Source organism: Budorcas taxicolor, chromosome 12 (genome assembly GCF_023091745.1).
Source record: "Budorcas taxicolor isolate Tak-1 chromosome 12, Takin1.1, whole genome shotgun sequence".
Taxonomy (NCBI): domain Eukaryota; kingdom Metazoa; phylum Chordata; class Mammalia; order Artiodactyla; family Bovidae; genus Budorcas; species Budorcas taxicolor.
In genome coordinates, this window is record NC_068921.1 from 44,503,875 (window position 1) to 44,526,311 (window position 22,437).

The 22,437-nt window shown below is 38.6% G+C and overlaps 1 non-coding gene across 1 annotated transcript; it reads left to right on the plus strand.

Moving 5' to 3' along the window:
- The first annotated feature begins 21,939 nt into the window (after positions 1 to 21,939).
- On the plus strand, positions 21,940 to 22,065 carry LOC128057921 (U6atac minor spliceosomal RNA). The gene has a single exon (XR_008200375.1). It is a non-coding gene; the product is annotated as a U6atac minor spliceosomal RNA (small nuclear RNA).
- Positions 22,066 to 22,437: the final 372 nt, after the last annotated feature.

Consider the following 22,437-nt stretch of genomic DNA (forward strand, 5'->3'; position numbering starts at 1 on the left):
CCTGCCTCTTGAGAAATCTGTATGCAGGTCAGGAAGCAACAGTTAGAACTGGACATGGAACAACAGACTGGTTCCAAATAGGAAAAGGAATATGTCAAGGCTGTATATTGTCACCCTGCTTATTTAACTTCTATGCAGAGTACATCATGAGAAACACTGGACTGGAAGAAGCACAAGCTGGAATCAAGATTGCCGGGAGAAATATCAATAACCTCAGATAAGCAGATGACACCACCCTTATGGCAGAAAGTGAAGAGGAACTAAAAAGCCTCTTGATGAAAGTGAAAGAGGAGAGTGAAAAAGTTGGCTTAAAGCTCAACATTCAGAAAACGAAGATCATGCCGTCTGGTCCCATCACTTCATGGGAAATAGATGGGGAAACAGTGGAAACAGTGTCAGACTTTCTGTTTTTCGGCTCCAAAATCACTGCAGATGTTGACTGCAGCCACGAAATTAAAAGATGCTTACTCCTTGGAAGAAAAGTTATGATCAACCTAGACAGCATATTCAAAAGCAGAGATATTACTTTGCCGACTAGGGTCCATCTAGTCAAGGCTATGGTTTTTCCTGTGGTCATGTGTGGATGTGAGGGTTGGACTGTGAAGAAGGCTGAGTGCCAAAGAATTGATGCTTTTGAACTGTGGTGTTGGAGAGGACTCTTGAGCGTCCCTTGGCCTGCAAGGAGATCCAACCAGTCCATTCTGAAGGAGATCAACCCTGGGATTTCTTTGGAAGGAATGATGCTAAAGCTGGAACTCCAGTTCTTTGGCCACCTCATGCGAAGAGTTGACTCATTGGGAAAGACACTGATGCTGGGAGAGATTGGGAGCAGGAGGAGGAGGGGACGGCATAGGATGAGATGGCTAGATGGCATCACTGACTGTATGGACATGAATCTGAGTGAACTCCGGGAGTTGGTAATGGACAGGGAGACCTGGCGTGCTGCGATTCATGGGGTCGCAAAGAGTCAGAAATGACTGAGTGACTGAACTGAACTGAACTGAGGTTTGTCATAACTTTTCTTACAAAGAGCAAGCGTCTTTCAATTTCATGGTTACAGTCACCATCTGCATTGATTTTGGAGCACAAGAAAATAAAGTCTGTCAGTTTCCATTGTTTCCTATCTATTTTCCTTGTAGTGATTGGACCACAAGCCATGATCTCAGTTTTTTTGAATGTTGAGTTTTAAGACAGCTTTTTAACTCTTCTCTTTCACATTGATCACCGGGCTGTTTAGCTCCTCTTCACTTTCTGCCATAATGGTGGACTTGTACTTCATCCAGCCCAGTATTCTGCATGATGTACTCTGCATATCACTTAAACAGACTGACAATATACAACCTTGACAAACCCCTTTCCCTATTTTTACAGTTCATTGTTCCATGTCCGGTTCTAACTGTTGCTTATTGACCTGCATACATGTTTTGCAGGAGGCAGGTAAGGTGGTCTGGTATTCCCAATACTTAAAGAAATTTCCACATTATGTTGTGATCCACACAGCAAAAGAATTTAGTATAGTCAGTGAAGCAGTCAGTTCAGTTCAGTTCAGTCACTCAGTCATGTACGACTCTTTGCGACCCCATGAATTGCAGCACGCCAGGCTTCCCTGTCCAACATCAATTTCCGGAGTTCACTCAAACTCAGGTGCATCAAGTCGGTGATGCCATACAGCCATCTCACCCTCTGTCATCCCCTTCTCCTCCTGCTCCCAGTCCCTCCCAGCATCAGAGTCTTTTCCAGTGAGTCAACTCTTCACATGAGGTGGCAAAAACAAAGTATTGGAGTTTCAGCTTTAGTATCGGTCCTTCCAAAGAACACCCAGGACTGATCTCCTTTAGAATGGACTGGTTGGATCTCCTTACTATCCAAGGGACTCTCAAGAGTCTTCCCCATAGCACAGTTCAAAAGCATCAATTCTTTGGTGTTCAGCCTTCTTCACAGTCCAACTTTCACATCCATACATGACCACTGGAAAAACTATAGCCTTGACTAGACAGACCTTTGTTGCAAAGTAATGTCTCTGCTTTTGAATATGCTATCTAGGTTGGTCATAACTTTCCTTCCAAGGAGTAAGCATCTTTTAATTTCATGGCTGCAATAAAGCTCAATATTCAGAAAACTAAGATCATGGCATCTGGCCCCATCACTTCATGGGAGATGGGGAAACAGTGTCAATGAAGCAGAGGTAGATGTTTTTTCTGAAATTCTCTTGCCTTTTCTGTGATGCAATGGATGTTGGAAATTTGTCTTTGTTTCTTCTGCTTTTTAAAATCCAGGTTGTACATCTGGGATTTATTGGTTCATATACTGTTGAAGCATGGCTTGAAAAATTTTGAGTATTACATTCCTAGCATGTGAAGTGAGTACAATCTTGTAGTTTGAACATACTTGGCCACATGACATGAAGAACTGACTCATTGGAAAAGATTCTGATGCTGGGAAATATAGAAGGCAGGTAGAGAAGGGGACGACAGAGAATAAGATGGTTGGATGGCATCACCAGCTCAATGGATATGAGTTTGAGTAAACTCCAGGAGTTGGTTATGGGCAGGGAAGCCTGGCATGCTCTGGTCCATGGGGTCGCAAACAGTTAGACAAGACTGAGTGACTGAACTGAACATTCTTTTGCGTTTCCTTTCTTTGGGGATGGAGTGAAACTGACCTTTTCCAGTCCTGTGGCCATTGATGAGTTTTCCAAGTTTGTTGTCATATTGAGTGCAACACTTTAACAGTATCATTTTTTAGGATTTGAAATAACTCAACTGAAATTCAATCATCTCCAGTAGCTTTGTTCATGGTGATGCTTCCTAAGCCCACTTGAGTTGGCATTCTAGGATGTCTGGTTCTATGTGAGTGATGGTGTGAAACACCATCGTGGTTATCTCGGTCATTAAGATATTTTTTGTATAGTTCTGAGTATTCTTGCCACCTCTTAATATCTTCTGCTTCTGTTAAGTCCTTACTGTTTCAGTCCTTTACTGTGCCCTCTTTGCATGAAATGTTGACTTCAGTTCAGTTCAGTCACTCAGTTGTTTCCAACTCTTTGCAAACCAATGGACTATAGCACTCCAAGCTTTCCTGTCCATAACCAACTTCAAGAATTTGCTCAAACTCTTTGTCGATCAAGTTGGTGATGCCATCCAGCCATCTCATTCTTTGTTGTCCCCTTCTCCTCCTGCCTTCCATCTTTCCCAGCATCAGGGTCTTTTCCAATGAGTCAGTTCTTTGCATCAGGTGGCCAAAGCTTTAGTCCTTCCAATGAACATTCAGGACTGACTTCCTTTAGGACTGACTCATCGGAACTTCTTATAGTCCAGGGGACTCTCAAGAGTCTTGTCCAATACCACAGTTCAAAAGCATCAGTTCTTTGGTGCTCAGCTTTCTTTATGGCCCAGCATTCATATCCATACATGACTATTGGAAAACCCACAGCATTGACTAGACAAACCTTTTTTGGTAAAGTAATATCTCTGCTTTTTAATATACTGTCTAGGTTTGTCATAGCTTTTCTTCCAAGGAGCACGCATCTTTTAATTTCATGGCTGCAGTGACCAGCTGCAATGATTTTGAAGCCCAAGAAAATAAAGTCTGACACTGTTTCTATTGTTTCCCCATTTATTTTACATGAAGTGATGGGATCACATGCCATGATTTTAATATTTTGAATGTTGAGTTTTAAACCAGCTTTTTCATTCCACTCTTTCACTTTTATCAAGAGACTCTTGTTCCTTTTGACTTTCTGCCATAAGCATGGTTTCATCCACATATCTGAGGTTTTTGATATTTTTCCCAGGAATCTTTCTTCCATCTTCTGCTTCATCTAAGCCAGTATTTTCTGCATAATATAACTACATATAAGTTAAATGAGCAAGATGACAACATTCAGCCTTGATATACTCCTTTCACAATTTGGAACCGGTCCATTGTGCCATGTCTGCTTCTAACTGATTCTTCTTGACCTGCCTACAGGTTTCATAGGAGGCAGGTAAGGTGGTCTGGTAGTCTAATCCCTTTAAGAATTTTCCGCAGTTTGTTGTGATCCATACAAAGAATTTAGCATAGGCAGTTAAGAGGAAGTAGGTGTTTTCTGGAATTCTCTTGCTTTTTCTATGATCCAAGGATATTCACAGTTTGATATCTGGTTTCTTTGCCCTTTCTAAATAAAGCTTGAATATCTTTAAGTTCTTGGTTCATTTACTGTTGAAACCTCACTTGGATAATTTTGAGCATTAGTTTGGTAGCTTGTGAGATGAGTGCAACTGTGTGGTAGTTTAAACATTCTTTGGCATTGCCTTTCTTTGGAAATGGAATGAATGCTGACCCTCTCCAGTCTGGTGGCCACTGCTGAGTTTTCCAAATTTGCTAGCAAATTGAGTGCAACACTTTAACAGCATCATCTTTCACAATCTGAAATAACTCAGATGGAATTCCATAATCTCCACTAGCTTTGTTCATGGTAATGCTTCCTAGGCCCACTTGTATTCTCATTCCAAGATGTTTGGCTCTAGCTAAGTGATCACACCATCATGATTATCGGCATCATTGAGATCTTTTCTGTATAGTTATTCTGCATGCCACAACTTAATATCTTCTACTTCTATTATGTCTTTGCTATTCCTGTTCCTAATTGTGCCCATCTTTGCATGAAATATTCCTTTGGTATCTCTAATTTTCTTGAAGAAACCTCTGAATTTCCCTTTCTTTTGTTTTCCTCAATTTATTTGCATTGATTGCTTAGGAAGACTTTCATATCTCTCCTTGCCATTCTTTAGAACTCTGCATTTAGATGGATATATGTATGGATGTGAAAGTTGGACTGTGAGGAAAGCTGAGCACAGAAGAACTGATGCTTTTGAACTGTGGTGTTGGTGAAGACTCTTGAGAGTCCCTTGGACTGCAAGGAGATCCAACCAGTCCATTCTAAAGGGGATCATCCCTGGGTGTTCTTTGGAAGGAATGACACTCAAGCTGAAACTCCAGTATTTTGGCCACCTCATGCGAAGAGCTGACTCATTGTAAAAGACACTGACGCTGGGAGGGATTGGGGGCAGGAGGAAAACGGGATGACAGAGGATGAGATGGATGGATGGCATCACCCCCTTGATGGATGTGAGTGTGAGTGAACTTTGGGGGTTGGTGATGGACAGGGAGGCCTGGCGTGCTGCTACTCTTGGGATTACAAAGAGTCAGACATGACTGAATGACTGAACTGAACTGATCTTTCCTTTTCTCTATTTTTCACTTGTCTTCTTTTCTCAGCTATTTGTAAGGCTTCCTTAGGCAATGATTTTTTTTTTTTTTTTGAATTATTTTTGCATTTCTTTTTCTTGGGGGTGGTTTTGATTACCCCCTCCTGTATAGTGTTATGAACTTCTGTCCATAGTTCATCAAGCACTCTATCAAATCTGATCCCTTGAATCTATTTATCACTCCCACTGTCAGGGATTTGACTTAAGTCATACCTGAATGGTCTAGTAGCTTTCCCTTCAGTTCAGTTCAGTCGCTCAGTCATGTCCGACTCTTTGCGACCACATGAATCGCAGCACGCCAGGCTTTCCCGTCCACCACCAACTCCCAGAGTTCCCGCAAACTCATGTCCATCGAGTCAGTGATGCCATCCAGCCATCTCATCCTCTGTCATCCCTTTCTCCTCCTGCCCCCAATCCCTCCCAGCATCAGAGTCTTTTCCAATGAGTCAACTGTTCGCATGAGGTGGTCAAAGTACTGGAGTTTCAGCTTCAGCATCATTCCTTTTAAAGAAATCCCTGGGTTGATCTCCTTCAGAATGGACTGGTTGGATCTCCTTGCAGTCTAAGGGACTCTCAAGAGTCTTCTCCATCACTACAGTTCAAAAGCATCAATTCTTCGGCGCTCAGCCTTCTTCACAGTCCAACTCTCACATCCATACATGACCACAGGAAAAACCATAGCCTTGACTAGACAGACCTTAGTTGGCAAGGTAATGTCTCTGCTTTCCAATATGCTATCTACGTTGATCATAACTTTTCTTCCAAGGAGTAAGTGTCTTTTAATATCATGGCTTCAGTCACCATCTGCAGTGATTTTGGATCCCCCAAAAATAAAGTCTGACACTGTTTCCACTGTTTCCCCATCTATTTCCCATGAAGTGATGGGACCAGACGGCATGATCTTCGTTTTCTGAATGTTGAGCTCTAAGCCAACTTTTTCACTCTCCTCTTCCACTTTCATCAAGAGGCTTTTTAGTTCCTCTTCACTTTCTGCCATAAGGGTGGTGTCATCTGCTTATCTGAGGTTATTGGTATTTCTCCCGGCAATCTTGATTCCAGCTTGTGCTTCTTCCAGTCCAGCGTTTCTCATGATGTACTCTGCATAAAAGTTAAATAAGCAGGGTGACAATATACAGCCTTGACATATTCCTTTTCCTATTTGGAACCAGTCTGTTGTTCCATGCTTCCTGACCTGCATACAGATTTCTCAAGGGGCAGGTCAGATAGTCTGGTATTCCCATCTCAATTTTGCAATAAAGAGTTCATGATCTGAGCCACATATAGTTCCTGGTCTTGTTTTTCCTGACTGTATAGAGTTTCTCCATATTTTGCTGCAAATAATATAATCAATCTAACTGTGGTATTGACCATCTGGTGATGTGCATGTGTAGAGTTGTCTCGTGTTGTTGGAAGAGGGTAGTTGCGTTCTCTTGCACAACTCTATTAGCTCCTGCCCTGCCTCATTTTGTACTTCAAGGCCAAACCTCCCTGTAACTCATGGCATCTCCTTACTTCCTACTTCATTCCATTTACCTATGGTGAAAAGGACATACTTTTTTTGGTGTTAGCTCTAGAAGTTCTAGTACGTCATCATAGAACCATTCAACCTCAGCTTCTTCTGCATTAGTGTTTGAGGCATAGACTTGGATTACTGTGATATTACTGTGATATTGAACTGTTTGCCTTGGAAACAAACAAGGCTCATTCTATTGTTTTTGAGATTGCACCCAAATTCTGCATTTTTGACTCTCTTCTTGACTATGAGGAAAACTTCATTTCTTCTATAAGATTCTTGCCCACAGTAGTAGATATAATGGTTGTCTGAATTCAATTCGCCCATTCAGGTCGATTTTAGTTCACTGATTCCAAAAATGTCAGTATTCACTTTTGCTATCTACTGTTTGGCCACTTTCAATTTGCCTTCATTCATGGACCTAACATTCCAGGTTCCTATGCAGAATTGTCCTTTACATTATTGCACTTTACATCCTCAGCTGGGTGTCATTTTCGCTTTGTCTCAGCCTCTTCATTTTCTCTGAAGCTATTTGTCTACTCTTCTCCAGTAACATATTGTGTACCTACCGACCTGGAGATTTCATCTTTCAGCATCATATCTTTTTGTCTTTTTATACTGTTCATTGGGTTCTCAAGGCTAGAATATGAAGTGTTTTTTCCATTCCCTTCTCCAGTAGACCATATTTTGTCAGAACTCTCCACCATGACCTGTTCTTCTTGGTTGGTTCTACAAGGTGCCTCATAGTTTCATGGAGTTAGTCAAGACCTTGATCCAAGTGATCAGTTTGGTTATTTTTCTGTAACTGTGGTTTCTATTCTCTCTGCCCTCTAATGGATAAGGATAAGAGGTTTGTGGAAGCTTCCTGATGGGAGGATCTGGCTGTTGGGGAATTTGGGTCTTGCTCTGATACACAGAGCCACGTTCAGTAAATCTTTAATCCAATTTTCTGTTGATGAGTGGGGCTATGTTTCCTCCGTGTAGTTTGGTCTGAGATCAAACTATGGTAGGGGTAATGGCTGTTATGTGTGACTTCGTTCAAAAAGACTTATGCCAGGAATGTTGTATTCAGTGTCCCTGACCCCACAGTAGGCCACTGTTGACCCATGCCTCTGCCAGAGACTTCAGGACACTCACAGGCAAGTCTGGTTCAATCTCTTGTTGGGGTCACTGCTTCTTTCTCCTGGATCTTGGTGCACACAAAGCCTTGTTTGTGCCCTACAAGAGTCTCTAAAATTACCCTCCAAAATTATCTAATTTTCGTGACGAGATTTCTAATCTTTATCATTCTATTGTTTTCCTCTATTTCTTTGGATTTTTCACTTAGGAAGTCTTTTCCTATCTCTCCTTGCTTATATTTGCAACTTTGTATTCAGATAGTTATATATTTCTGTTTCTCCCTTGCCATTCACTTCTCTTCTTTTCTCAGCTATTTGTAAGGCCCCCTCAGACAACCATTTGTATATGATAAGTGCATATTGATTCTGTACTACATACTACACACAAACATACATTGTGGTGACATAAAAAACTCTATATTAGTTGTTTTGAAATTATCATCTCCATTTGAAACTATATTGTTCACCAAGTTACAAGACTAAAATGTCCCTCTATCATACCTTAACCTCTTTATTTTGCATTCTGTGTCATCTTACCTGGTTCGTAGAATAAATGGTATGAATGGTACCTTTTTACATGTTGTGTAAATTGAAACTTGCTCAACTATATTAGGCAGCTTTAAAGATTTTTACCATATTTTGGTTTTACTTATATGATATTTGGTTATTATAAAATATTATAACTGAAAAATATTTTACTTTTTCAAATTTGTTCTTGAAGCACTATTATTTGTAACTGTATGGAAGTTATTTTTAGGAGAATACAAGAGGATGTAATGTTTATTAAACAAAGAAAACTGTAGTGTCTTAACCCATTTTGTTTGCTATGACCAGTGCATTTTCTTGGCAAAACTCTATTAGTATTTGCCCTGCTTCATTCCTCATTTCAAGGCCAAATTTGCCTGTTACTCCAGGTGTTTCTTGACTTTCTATTTTTGCATTCCACTCCCCTATAATGAAAAGGACATATTTTTTGGGTGTTAGTTCTAAAAGGTCTTGTAGGTCTTCATAGAACCGTTCAGCTGCAGCTTCTTCAGTGTTACTGGTTGGGGCATAGACTTGGATTATCGTGATATTGAATGGCTTGCTTTGGAAAGGAACAGAGATCATTCTGTCGTTTTTGAGATTGCATCCAAGTACTGTATTTTGGACTCTTTTGTTGACCATGATGGCTACTCCATTTCTTCTGAGGGATTCCTGCCCACAGTAGTAGATATAATGGTCATCTGTGTTAAATTCACCCATTCCAGTCCATTTTAGTTCCCTGATTCCTAGAATGTTGACGTACACTCTTGCCATCTCTTTTTTGACCACTTCCAATTTGCCTTGATTCATGGACCTGACATTCCAGGTTCCTATGCAATATTGCTCTTTACAGCATCAGACCTTGCTTCTATCACCAGTCACATCCACAGCTGGGTACTGTTTTTGCTTTGGCTCCATCCCTTCATTCTTCTGGAGTTATTTCTCCACTGATCTCCAGTAGCATATTGGGCACCTACTGACCTGGGGAGTTCCTCTTTCAGTATCCTATCATTTTGCCTTTTCATACTGTTCATGGGGTTCTCAAGGCAAGAATACTGAAGTGGTTTGTCATTCCCTTCACCACTGGACCACATTCTGTCAGACCTCTCCACCATGACCCGCCCATCATGGGTGGCCCCCCGGGCATGGCTTAGTTTCATTGAGTTAAAGAAATGAAAAAAAGCAAAATGGCTGTCTGGGGAGGCTTTACAAATAGCTGTGAAAAGAAGAGAGGCAAAAAACAAAGGAGAAAAGGAAAGATCTAAGCATCTGAATGCAGAGTTCCAAAGAATAGCAAGGAGAGATAAGAAAGCCTTCTTCAGCGATAAATGCAAAGAAATAGAGGAAAACAACAGAATGGGAAAGACTAGAGATCTCTTCAAGAAACTTAGAGATACCAAGGGAACATTTCATGCAAAAATGGGCTCGATAAGGGGCAGAAATGGGATGGACCTAACAGAAGCAGAAGATATTAAGAAGAGGCGGCAAGAATACACAGAAGAACTGTACAAAAAAGATCTTCACGACCTGGATAATCACGATGGTAAGATCACTCATCTAGAGCCAGATATCCTGGAATGTGAAGTCAAGTGGGCCTTAGAAAGCATCACTAATAACAAAACTAGTGGAACTGATGACATTTCAGTTGAGCTATTTTAAATCCTGAAAGATGATGCTGTGAAAGTGCTACACTCAATATGCCAGAAAACTTGGAAAACTCAGAATTGATCACAGGACTGGAGATGGTAAGTTTTCCTTCCAATCCCAAAGAAAGGCAATGCCAAAGAATGCTCAAACTACTGCACAATTGCACTCATCTCACATGCTAGTAAAGTAATGCTCAAAATTCTCCAAGCCAGACTTCAGCAATACGTGAACCGTGAACTTCCTGATGTTCAAGCTGGTTTTAGAAAAGGCAGAGGAACCAGAGATCAAATTGCCAACATCTGCTGGATCATGGAAAAAGCAAGAGAGTTCCAGAAAAAAACATCTATTTCTGCTTTATTGACTATGCCAAAGCTTTTGACTGTGTGTATCATAATAAATTGTGGAAAATTTTGAAAGAGATGGGAATACCAGACCACCTGACCTGCCTCTTGAAAAATCTGTATGCAGGTCAGGAAGCAACAGTTAGAACTGGACATGGAACAACAGACTGGTTTCAAATAGGAAAAGGAGTATATCAAGGCTGTATATTGTCACCCTGCTTATTTAACTTCTATGCAGAGTACATCATGAGAAACGCTGGACTGGAAGAAACACAAGCTGGAATCAAGATTGCCAGGACAAATATCAATAACCTCAGATAAGCAGATGACACCACCCTTATGGCAGAAAGTGAAGAGGAACTAAAAAGCCTCTTGATGAAAGTGAAAGAGGAGAGTGAAAAAGTTGGCTTAAAGCTCAACGTTCAGAAAACAAAGATAATGGCATCTGGTCCCATCACTTCATGGGAAATAGATGGGGAAACAGTGGAAACAGTGTCAGACTTTCTGTTTTTCGGCTCCAAAATCACTGCAGATGTTGACTGCAGCCATGAAATTAAAAGATGCTTACTCCTTGGAAGAAAAGTTATGACCAACCTAGATAGCCTATTCAAAAGCAGAGATATTACTTTGCCGACTAAGGTCCATCTAGTCAAGGCTATGGTTTTTCCGGTAGTCATGAATGGATGTGACAGTTGGACTATGAAGAAAGCTGAGCACTGAAGAATTGATGCTTTTGAACTGTGGTGTTGGAAAAGACTCTTGAGAGTCCCTTGGACTGCAAGGATATCCAATCAGTCCATTCTGAAGGAGATCAACCCTGTGATTTCTTTGGAAGGAATGATGCTTAAGCTGAAATTCCAGTACTTTGGCCACTTCAAGCAAAGAGTTGACTCATTGGAAAAGACTCTGATGCTGGGAGGGATTGGGGGCACGAGGAGAAGGGAACGGCATAGTATGAGATGGCTAGATGGCATCACTGACTCGATGGACGTGAGTGTGAGTGAACTTCGGGAGTTGGTGATGAACAGGGAGGCCTGGCGTGCTGCAATTCTTGGGGTCACAAAGAGTCAGACACGACTGAGTGATTGAACTGAACTGAACCCATTCTGGAAAAAAAAATATACACATGTTATATGCCTTGTATATACTATGAACATCACTAACATTATAGTATTATTTTACTCTACCTCAAAGAGAAAAGTGGTTATAATACTTTCATTCATTCACCAAAATAACTCCCATTATGTTCCAAGGATTGCTGTAGATTTTGGAAATACAGTAGTGAAAATATTAGTAACACTCTCTTCTCTCATGAAGGTTATCATCTAGTGGAAGAAAATAAAAGCAAATAAATTTGAAAATTTCTAAATAATTCCATTGCATAATAGCTGTAAAAACAAGTATAGAAAGTATCATATGCAGTATCAAAATTTTGGATTGGTCAGTTCAAGGAGTTTGATGTCAGGAAATGTTCTGTAAGCTGAGCCTAGAGGCCTTGGAGTTGAGAAGTCTTATGAAACAGTTATTCTTTATATAGGAAATGTTGGTTTTTAACTGTATACAAATGGGATATTTCAGAGGATCAGTTTATCTAAATCCTTAGCAGTGCTGAAGGTCTTTTATTTTTAAGTATTTAAAATTTAATTTAACATCTGCAGAATACAGATGTCTGTGTAGGAATAGTATGTATCTATGTGTACAGAAGAAATCAGAAGAAAATCTTATGGTATGTTAATTTGTTTATAACTTAGGGATATGTATTCACTGGGCTTGCAGCTAAAATCTTCCCTTCCATGGTTCTTATTTAATTCCCATTTATTGGTTTTGATTACTTATCTTTAAAGAGAAGTTACTGTCATACTCTTCTTATACTGTTGAATTTAGTTAATTCAAAATCTGTCCTTCAGGGAGTAGGATCTGGAAGATTTTCTTTGTGGCATCCTCATTAGACTCAAGCTTTGCCATTGCATACAAAGGTGCTTTAATACTTTATATGAGCTTCAAATCTTGTTTGTTCCTGCATGATTTTATCTCTGTATTCAGGGGTAACCACCACTAGACAGTGAGTGTTGTTAACTAATTAGATAGCATAGCTTTCAAGAGAAAAGGAGGTCTGTTAGCAATCTGGACCAGTCTTTCCAATTTATGATTTTTAAATGATCATGTTATCATGCTTTCATTTTTAAAGGGAATAAATATGAAGTGATACTATACTGTAATATAAATGAATACATTTATATAGTAATGTCCAATATGTAGAGTGTTTTTCATGTTACTCTAATTCAATCTCAAAAGATAATTTACCAATTTGAGAAGAAGTGATTAAAGCCATTAACATTTGAAAGATTAGACTTGGGTTGTCTATTTACATGCTTCTTTTTAACATTACTTGATAAATTTCAAAGGTGATCCCTGTGTCTCACTCCTTCTTTCTCCCTCTGTCCCTCCTTCTTCCTCTCTCTGGAATATTTGCAGCTCTTAAGCATAACCCAGAGGGCTTTGCCTAGTGCCCTTGAAGTTCTTTTTAAATTCAAAGTGTCAATAATAAATGTGAAACAGCAAAGGCAGTGTATTAGTTTCAATTAACTAATAATTATAAGCTTATTTTTCTTATCTTCGCTTCTGTCCTCTGTTTAAATCAAATAAAAAAAAAATTTTTTTTTCCAATGTTCATGCCTTAAGCTTCCTGAAAACTTAAGATGAGTTTGTGGATAAGTGTGGTGAATTTCCTCTTCTCGAGTCCAATGTATACATAGCTTAGTCATAAAGAATTCAATTTAAGCTTTTCAGTACCTCTTACCTGCCTTCTTTCCTCTAGGCACACATGGTTTGGGCTGCATATTGCAGAAAATACGTCATACAGACATGTTTGGGAATCTATAAAGATTTTTTCACAGCAGAAATTAATTTTAGTTATTGTGCTAGCATGAGTGTTAAGTAGCTTCAGTCTTGTCTGACTCTTTGTGACCCCATGGACTGTCACCTGCCAGACTCCTCTGTCCATGGAATTCTCCAGATAAGAATACTGGAGTGGGTTGTTGTGCCCTCCTCCAGGGGATTTTGCCAACCCGGGGATGTAACCTGCATCTCCTGCATTGGCAGGCAGGTTCTTTACCACTAACGCCACCTGGGAAGCCCTTTTAAGTGTAGTTGTTATTCAGTCATCCAGTCGTGTTCAACTCTGCAACCCCAAGGACTGCAACATGCCTGGCCTCCCTGTCCCTCATCATCCCCCAAAGTTTGTCCAAGGTCATGTCCATTGCATTGGTGATGCTATCCAACCATTTCATCCTCTGATGCACTCTTTTCTTTCTGCCTTCAATCTTTTTCAGCATCAGCGACTTTTTCAATGAGTCAGTTGTTCACATCAGATGATCAAAATACTGGAGTTTCAGCTTCAGCATCAGTCCTTCCTATGACTATTCAGAGTTGATTTCCCTTAGGATTGACTGGTTTGATCTCCTTGCTCTCCAAGGGACTTTCAGGAGTCTTCTCCAGCACCACAGTTCAGAGGTGTCAATTCTTCAGTGGTCTACCTTCTTTACCGTCCAACTCTCACAACTGTATGTGACCAGAGGAAAGACCATAGCCTTGACTATATGAACATTTGTCAGCAGAGTAATGTCTCTGGTTTGCAACACACTGTCTAGGTTTGTCATAACTTTCTTGCCAAGAAGCAAATGTCTTCAGATTTCAAGGCTGTAGTCACCATCTGCAGTGATTTTAGAGCCCAAGAAGAGGAAATCTGTCACTACTTCCACTTTCCCCCCTCTATATGCAACGAAGAAATGGGGCCAGATGCCATGATCTTAGTTTTTTTTTTTTTTTTTTTTTAATTTTTAGTTTTAAACAAGCTCTTTCACTCTCTCCCTTCACCCCCATCAAGAAGCTCTATAGTTCCTCCTTTGCTTTCTGCTAGTAGAGTAGTGTCATCTGCATATCTGAGGTTTTAAGTGCGAGATATCTCTAAAAGTAAGTTTATGTATATGAAGTTTTCTAATTGTTTAATAGTTCTTGAAATTAGTTACTTTACATAGTATGTTGACATGAATCTTTAATAGCTGTCTTTTAAATTTAATGACATATTGAAAGATTAAAATAATTCTTGCTCCTCAATTCCATCCTTATGTGCAGCAAGTTGGGATGTAAATTAAAAGTTTAGGTCACTTTATTCTATGTCTCCATTGGTTCTTGTAAGGAAATAAAATAGGCCCAGAATGGAATTATGGAGACAAATTGGGGCCTGGCAAAAAATAAGAATTTGATCAATGTCCATGTTTATTATTCATATTTTTATAACCCAGAAATATGTCTTTGTTTGGTTTATTTTGGAGCAGGAAATGGCATCCCTCTCCAGCACACTTGCCTGGAGAATTTCATGGACAGGGGAGCCTGGCCAAGTACAGTTATGAGGTTACAAAGAGTCAGACATGACTGAGTGATTAACACACAAATACACACACATAAACAAGCCAGAGCTGTTTATTTTCATTTTCACTTTTCCTCTTTCCATTGTCAAGTGGCTTATATTTGTACTACCCTTTACAAAGTATAATTTTCTCCACATGGTTATATTTCCAGTGGGTGAAATTCACCCAGTAATGTCCAGCTCTTTGTAACCCATGGACTACACAGTCCATCGAATTCTCCAGGCCATAATATTAGAGTGGGTAGCCTTGCCCGTCTCCAGAGGATCTTCCCAACCAAGGGATTGAACCCACGTCTCCCACATTGCTGGCAGATTCTTTACCAGCTGAGCAACAAAGGAAGCCCAAGAATACTGGAGTGGGTAGCCTATCCCTTTCCCAGTGGACCTTCTCGACCCAGCAATCCAACTGGGGTCTCCTGCACTATAGGTGGATTCTTTCCCAACTGAACTCTCAGTGGCTATCTTCTATTTTATGTCTGTGTAACCTAGGAATCTAGTTTCTTTGTGTGGTTCTTAACATCCCATCATTCTTCCTGTGAACTTCTATAGCATTTTATATAAGCTATTTTGTTTCATAACAACTTAAGTAATTAGTTCTCTAATTTTTCCTCCTAATAGAGGATGAATATATCCATTTATTTTCATAGCCAAAAACATGATGTAGATTTTGATATGCAAAGTTCTCATAGTGAGCAATTATTGAATGCAACCAATTATTGAATAAACCAGTGTACAGTTAAAAATCTTTCCACATATTGAAGTCAAAATAAGTGATGATATAATGCATGTGATCAGTTGCCCAGTTGTGTCAGACTCTTTGCAGCCCTTTGGACTGTAGCTGGTCAGACTGTTCTGTCCGTGGGATTTTTCAGCCAAAACTAGTGGAGTGCGTTGCCATTTCCTCCTCCAGGGGAACTTCCCAACACAGAGACTGAAACTATATCTCCTACATTGCAGGTGGATTAAAGGATAATTGAAATAGGAAAGTTACTGGAGTTCTACATTTTTTTTTCTCTGCTTCTACTTTCTAGTTTTAGCAAATAAAAAGGATAATCAACTATCTTTGTTTGCCTGAATGGGAGGATCCTGGCTCATGGGACTTTCAGGAGTGTCCAGGACTGTTTGGTAGGCTGTTGTTTACAGTTACATATTCTATATAAATGCAAAGATGTCTACTGCTACATTTACAGAAGATGGAAGTATAATTTATGTGACCTCAACATCTTTAACAAAGATTAGATAGGTATTATAATTTGATATGTTTCAAGATAGCCAAATTTTGGAAATATATTACCAGTACAGTTCAGTCGCTCAGTCGTGTCCCACTCTTTGCGACCCCACGAATCGCAGTATGCCAAGCCTCCCTGTCATTCACCAACTCCCGGAGTTCACTCAGACTCACGTCCATCAAGTCAGTGATGCCATCTAGTCATCTCATCCTCGGTCATCCCCTTCTCCTCCTGCCCCTAATCCCTCCCAGCATCAAAGTCTTTTCCAATGAGTCAACTCTTCACATGAGGCAGCCAAAGTACTAGAGTTTCAGCTTTAGCATCATTCCTTCCAAAGAAATCCCAGGGTTGATCTCCTTCAGAATGGACTGGATGGATATCCTTACAGTCCAAGGGACTCTCAAGAGTCTTCTCCAACACCACAGTTCAAATGCATCAATTCTTTGGCGCTCAGCCTTCTTCACAGTCCAACTCTCACATCCACACATGACCACTGGAAAAACCATAGCCTTGACTAGACAGACCTTAGTCGGCCAAGTAATGTCTCTGCTTTTGAGTATGCTATCTAGGTTGGTCATAACTTTTCTTCCAAGGAGTAAGTGTCTTTTAATTTCATGGCTGCAGTCACCATCTGCAGTGATTTTGGAGCTCCCCAAAATAAAGTCTGACACTGTTTCCACTGTTTCTCCATCTATTTCCCATGGAGTGATGGGACTGGATGCCATGATCTTTGTTTTCTGAATGTTGAGCTTTAAGCCAACTTTTTCACTCTCTTCTAATATCCAAATATATGTTCATACTTCATATGAGTTTTTTTCCTTAGTTCCTTGTTTATAATCACATTCTTGTTTCTGAATATTTTATCTAAAATATAATATATGATATAAATAATACATGAAGCATTTTCTATAGATTTGAAAATAAAGATTTTCAAGTTAAAAAAATTGACAGGAAGCTTTCCTCAGAAATGATGAAAGGCCTTGAAATAATTTTTGGTCTGCCTATGATATTTTATAACATATTCAAATATTAAATGTCAAACAGTCTTATTTTCAGTATTTGATTAGAATGGATTATTTCCTTTAAAAAATGTTTCAGTTAAAACTTGATTATTTGTCAGATTGTTCAATCATTTTCAGTGCAGCTTCACAGGCAATGTAACATAATGATCAAGGTCATAGACAATAGAATCAGTCTGGATTCATATCTCAGTCCTGGGATGTGCTGAGTGAGCTTCAAAAAATTACCCAGCAAACAGTCCATCTGTTTTCTCATTCATAAAGTACAGATGATAATGATGATGATGATGATAACTAACTATACCTTCATGTAAAAGATTGCTGTGAAAATGAAAGGGTTGGTTGACTGACTGAGAGAAAGTACTCTGTTTAGTATTTTACAGTTTATGCAAATAGATGAATCTTCTTGCCCCATCCATCCTACTTTCAATTATGTAATAAAGAAATTCTTCTTTTTCATGTCATATTTTCAAATATAAATACTGAGTTACAAAATGTACATTGGTGCTGAAGAATGTCTGGCCTTAAAAAATAACAATCTACTATAAGTTTTCTGAACTATATAGTCTCTGAAACCTTTTATTGCTGTGTCTTTGGAACCAAATCTACAGTAACTATTGACTTTTGAACATTTGACGTTATTATTTTTTTTAGGTTTGCTTTAAAAAGGTTCCAATATAACTATGAGTTTTAAAAATATAAATTGTTATAGATAGATAAACATATATATATGTAATTATATCCTTAATATTCAGTGAATGTTTTTTAGTAGACACAAAACAATTTTGGAGGAAATATGTCTATTAGTTGGAAACTGTATTAGTATTTTTTTTGGTCTACAAAGAAAACAGTGCATTATAAGTAACCCAAGTAACACAATCATCTGAAGGTGGTAGTTAGTCTGCAAAGTATATCTCAAACATATTTCTATTTATCCTGAATTAAAATTAATATTATTACCTTGAAGTAAATGTACTTAGTTTTTAATTTTGTAGTCTAGGATAACCATTTTATCATGTAGTTTAGAGTAACTGTATTTAAAAGGATTGTCTTGTAAATTTAGAATGAACTATAAATTTCCTTTTATTTTTCTTAAAATCGATGGAGACTTAAACCCCACAAAATCAATGTGCAAGTCTACTGCAGACTATATAATATTGTGTTTTATTTTCCTTATGTAGATTTGTAAAACAAAACAAAGCAAAATTAAACAATAAGCAAACCTTATTTTTTGTCTGATCTAATTCTTTCCATGTCAAATTGCCACACCTTGTTTAAAAAAATGATAAACATGATTTATCTTTAGATTAGTAAAACATATTTATTACATCTAAAACATAGATTTTCCAATGATTTACCAAATAGAATTGAACTGCTACCTACCTACAAAAGGAGTCCAAAAGAGTGAAAATGAACAGATGAAAATAATGTGGAGGCTATACTGACACCCAGTTTCCAAAAAATATTTTAGGTCTAGAACAAAAATATTATTCAATATTTTAAAACTAATATTAGTTTACTAATTAAACTCCAAGGAGAAGGCAATGGCACCCCACTCTAGTACTCTTGCCTGGAAAGTCCCATGGATGGAGGAGCCTGGTAGGCTGCAGTCCATGGGGTCACTAAGAGTCGGGCACGACTGAGCGACTTCAATTTCGCTTTTCACTTTCATGCATTGAAGAAGGCGATGGCACTCCACTCCAGTATTTTTGCCTGGAGAATCCCAGAGACAGAGGAGCCTGGTGGGCTGCCGTCTATGGGGTCGCACAAAGTTGGACATGACTGAAGTGACTTAGCAGCAGCAATTAAACTCCAAGTGACAAGAAATTAAGAAGAAATGTCAAAATCTTAGAGAAAAGATGACGGACTAATTGGATTTTTAAGGTTTTTTTTTTTTTTTTTCCCTTAGTTCTAAATCTGGATAAAGTGTGACGAATTTTGAACCTGTTGCAAAATATAATTCGACCCAATTATGTTGACTTAACCATGTTCATGATATAGACAGAATGTATGACACTTCCCCCAATGTTGTCTTCTTGCCATTCCTGATTTACATCTCATGAGTGACGAAAATTGGGTTGAATGAATTTCCAGTTAGGAGGAAAGAAGTTGTTGTGTAGACAGTGTTCACACATCTGAATAAAACAGAATCTCTTATTTATTCTTCCTTATGTTTCAAAAACAGAGTTATCACTGATCTTGATTATCAATATAGCAATATATCACATTTCAGTGAAATTAATTACTAATTATTTTCCCTCTTTTAAAATTATTTTCTTTTTATTTTATAATTTGAAATTTTATAGTCAAGATTTTGAAACCTAAATTGACATTTTAGGAGAATTTTCTAGATAAGTAGCTTGAATCTCCAGCAAGTATAGGTACATAATTTTATTATTAAAAATGTGAAATAAAATATATGATTTTCTAAATTGCCTATGTGGGCTTCCCAGGTGGCACAGTGGTAAAAAAAATCTGCCTGCCAATGCAGGAGAAGTAGGTTCCATCTCTGGGTCAGGAAGATTCCCTGAAATAAGAAATGGTAACCTACTCCAGTATTCTTGCCTGGAAAATTCCATGGACAGAGGAAGCTGGTGGGTTATAGTCCATATGGTCACAAAGTGTCAGATACATCTGAGTATACACACACATACATAGACAGAGTGCCTGTGTAATATTTAATTCTACGAATAGAGAAAATAGTTTCAAAAAGGCCTATAAAATATGCATAGCAAAAATGTATATTTAATGCTAACATAGAAATATCTTTAAGTGAATTGTATCATATACATATGTATTCTCTCTATGTGACTGTACATATGTAGAAAATTTATAAAAAGATAAAACTAAAGTGATTAATTTTTGTTACACCAAGTTGGATTGTTTATAAGACTAGAAATATTTATTATACTTGGTGCATAGTTTGAATTTTTAAGATGTTTTCTGTTCAGTTCAGTCGCTCAGTCATGTCCGACTTTTTGCGACCCCATGAATCGCAGCACGCCAGGTCTCCCTGTCCATCACCAACTCCTGGAGTTCACTCAGATTCACATCCATCGAGTCAGTGATGCCATCCAGCCATCTCATCCTCTGTCATCCCCTTTTCCTCCTGCCCCCAATCCGTCCCAGCATCAAAGTCTTTTCCAATGAGTCAACTCTTCGCATGAGGTGGCCAAAGTACTGGAGTTTCAGCTTCAGCATCATTCCTTCCAAAGAAATCCCAGGGCTGATCTCCTTCAGAATGGACTGGTTGGATCTCCTTGCAGTCCAAGGGACTCTCAAGAGTCTTCTCCAACACCACAGTTCAAAAGCATCAATTCTTTGGTGCTCAGCCTTCTTCACAGTCCAACTCTCACATCCATACATGAGTACTTGAAAAACCATAGCCTTGACTAAACGGACCTTAGTCGACAAAGTAATGTCTCTCTTTTTGAATATGCTATCTAGGTTGGTCATAACTTTTCTTCCAAGGAGTAAGCGTCTAGGCATTTATTTTTTAAATTTAACTTAAAAATGACTTTAAGCAGGACTGATTTTGTTGAAGACATTATAGGGTACAGTTCTAGAATTTCTGTCTCAGAATTACACAAGTTTGAATCTTGTTTTTGATAGAAACACTTAATGTATGGTATAAAATGTTCATCTCAACTAATAAACATATTTTCATCAGATACCTTCCTTCAAGAATATAAAAAGTCCTCACTGAAGTAGAGACATTTCACTTAATCCTTATGTCACTGAATGAATAATTCAGTGGAATTTAATATCAATGGCTTGTAATAATTAAAAAAATTTAAAAATCATTACATTTCATCTAAAAATATATTGGGACAGGCTTCCCAGTGGCTCGGTGGTAAAGAATCTGCCTGCCAAGCAAAGATATAGATTCAATCCCTGGGTCAGAAAGATTCCCTGGAGAAAGAAATGGCAAACCACTCCAGTATTCTTGCCTGGGAAATCTCATGGACAGAGAACTCCATGAAGTCTGCAAAGAGTCAGACAAGATTTAGTGACTCAACAACAGCAGCACAGGTATTGCGATAAAATTAAATTATATTCTTATTTTGAATCTTTGTATTAAATACAATTTTGGCGAAACTGCTCATCATTAAATTATGCTTAGTTAGACATTGATGCTAATTAATATTAAACATAGAAATTAAAATCAATAAAGCAAGATTAAAGAAGAATTTTTTCCTAGCATCTTTTTTTTTATACATAATAAAAAAAAATCTATAGAAATATTGATTTCACAAACTTGTGACAAATATAGCTGAACAGCCAGGAGACATTCACTTGAAACAGATATTTACTATGCCACTATTGTCATAACCCATAATAGATTATCCATAGGCATTCTAGGATCATATACAGGCCATTTGGGAAAAAACTAGAACTTTCTTCTAAAACTGGGAGATATTATCTCACCAAATTAGCACACAGGAAACAGTTATTTATTTCAATGAAAACAGTCACTGTGGGTATCAGTGAGGGTCTAAGGCACATAAAAACAAGACACTGGCGGGGGTGGGGTGCTTTGGGAGAATTTTACTTAATGTGAGTGGTAAAAACAGACAGGCAGAAAAGGAAGGGAAGAAGCATGGAAGGATGGAAGGAAAGAAGAAAATGAGAAAGAAAGAAACACACTTACTGATTTAGAATACCTGAATTAAATCAACTTTTTCACCCACTCATAGTCAGCTTTCCAGGGCTGCCTTGTCTTCCTTTGATGTAAAGGAACAGAGAAGAATGAATTTGAGCATTCTCAGATAAGTTCCCAAGAAAAAGAAGAGTTGAAAGGGCAGAGTCAACTGCCTGGCTTTTTTTTCCAGACTCAGCTATAGTAAAATCTCTCCTGCTATGCCTTGAGTGTTATATGAAAGGAGACAAGGTTAGCACTCCCCTTGACAAAGATGGACGAGGCTCTCAGGCCTGACAGCATGCATACAGTTAAGACATTGCCAACTACTTTGTGGCATCTAACCACTGTTTAGGCTTCCCTCATGGCTCAGATGGTTAAGAATCTGCCTACTATGCAGGAGACCCAGGTTTGATCCTTGGGTCAGGAAGAAGGAAATGGCTACCTCCTCTAGTATTTTTGCTAGGAGAATTCCATGATAGAGAAGACTGGAAGGCTATACTTCATGGGGTCACAAAGAGTCAGTGATGACAGAATGACTAACACTTTCACATGCCATGAGTAAAGGAGCTGACAGACAAGGGTCAGACTACAATATTAACGTGTGACTCTGCCCAAGGAGGAAAATATCAGGGGTGGAGGAAGTGTTTCCCTCAATATCTTCTCTGTTTTGGGAAAGTGTGTGCTGAGGGTTTTATGAGGACAATGATGAACCTTGTTTGGAACCA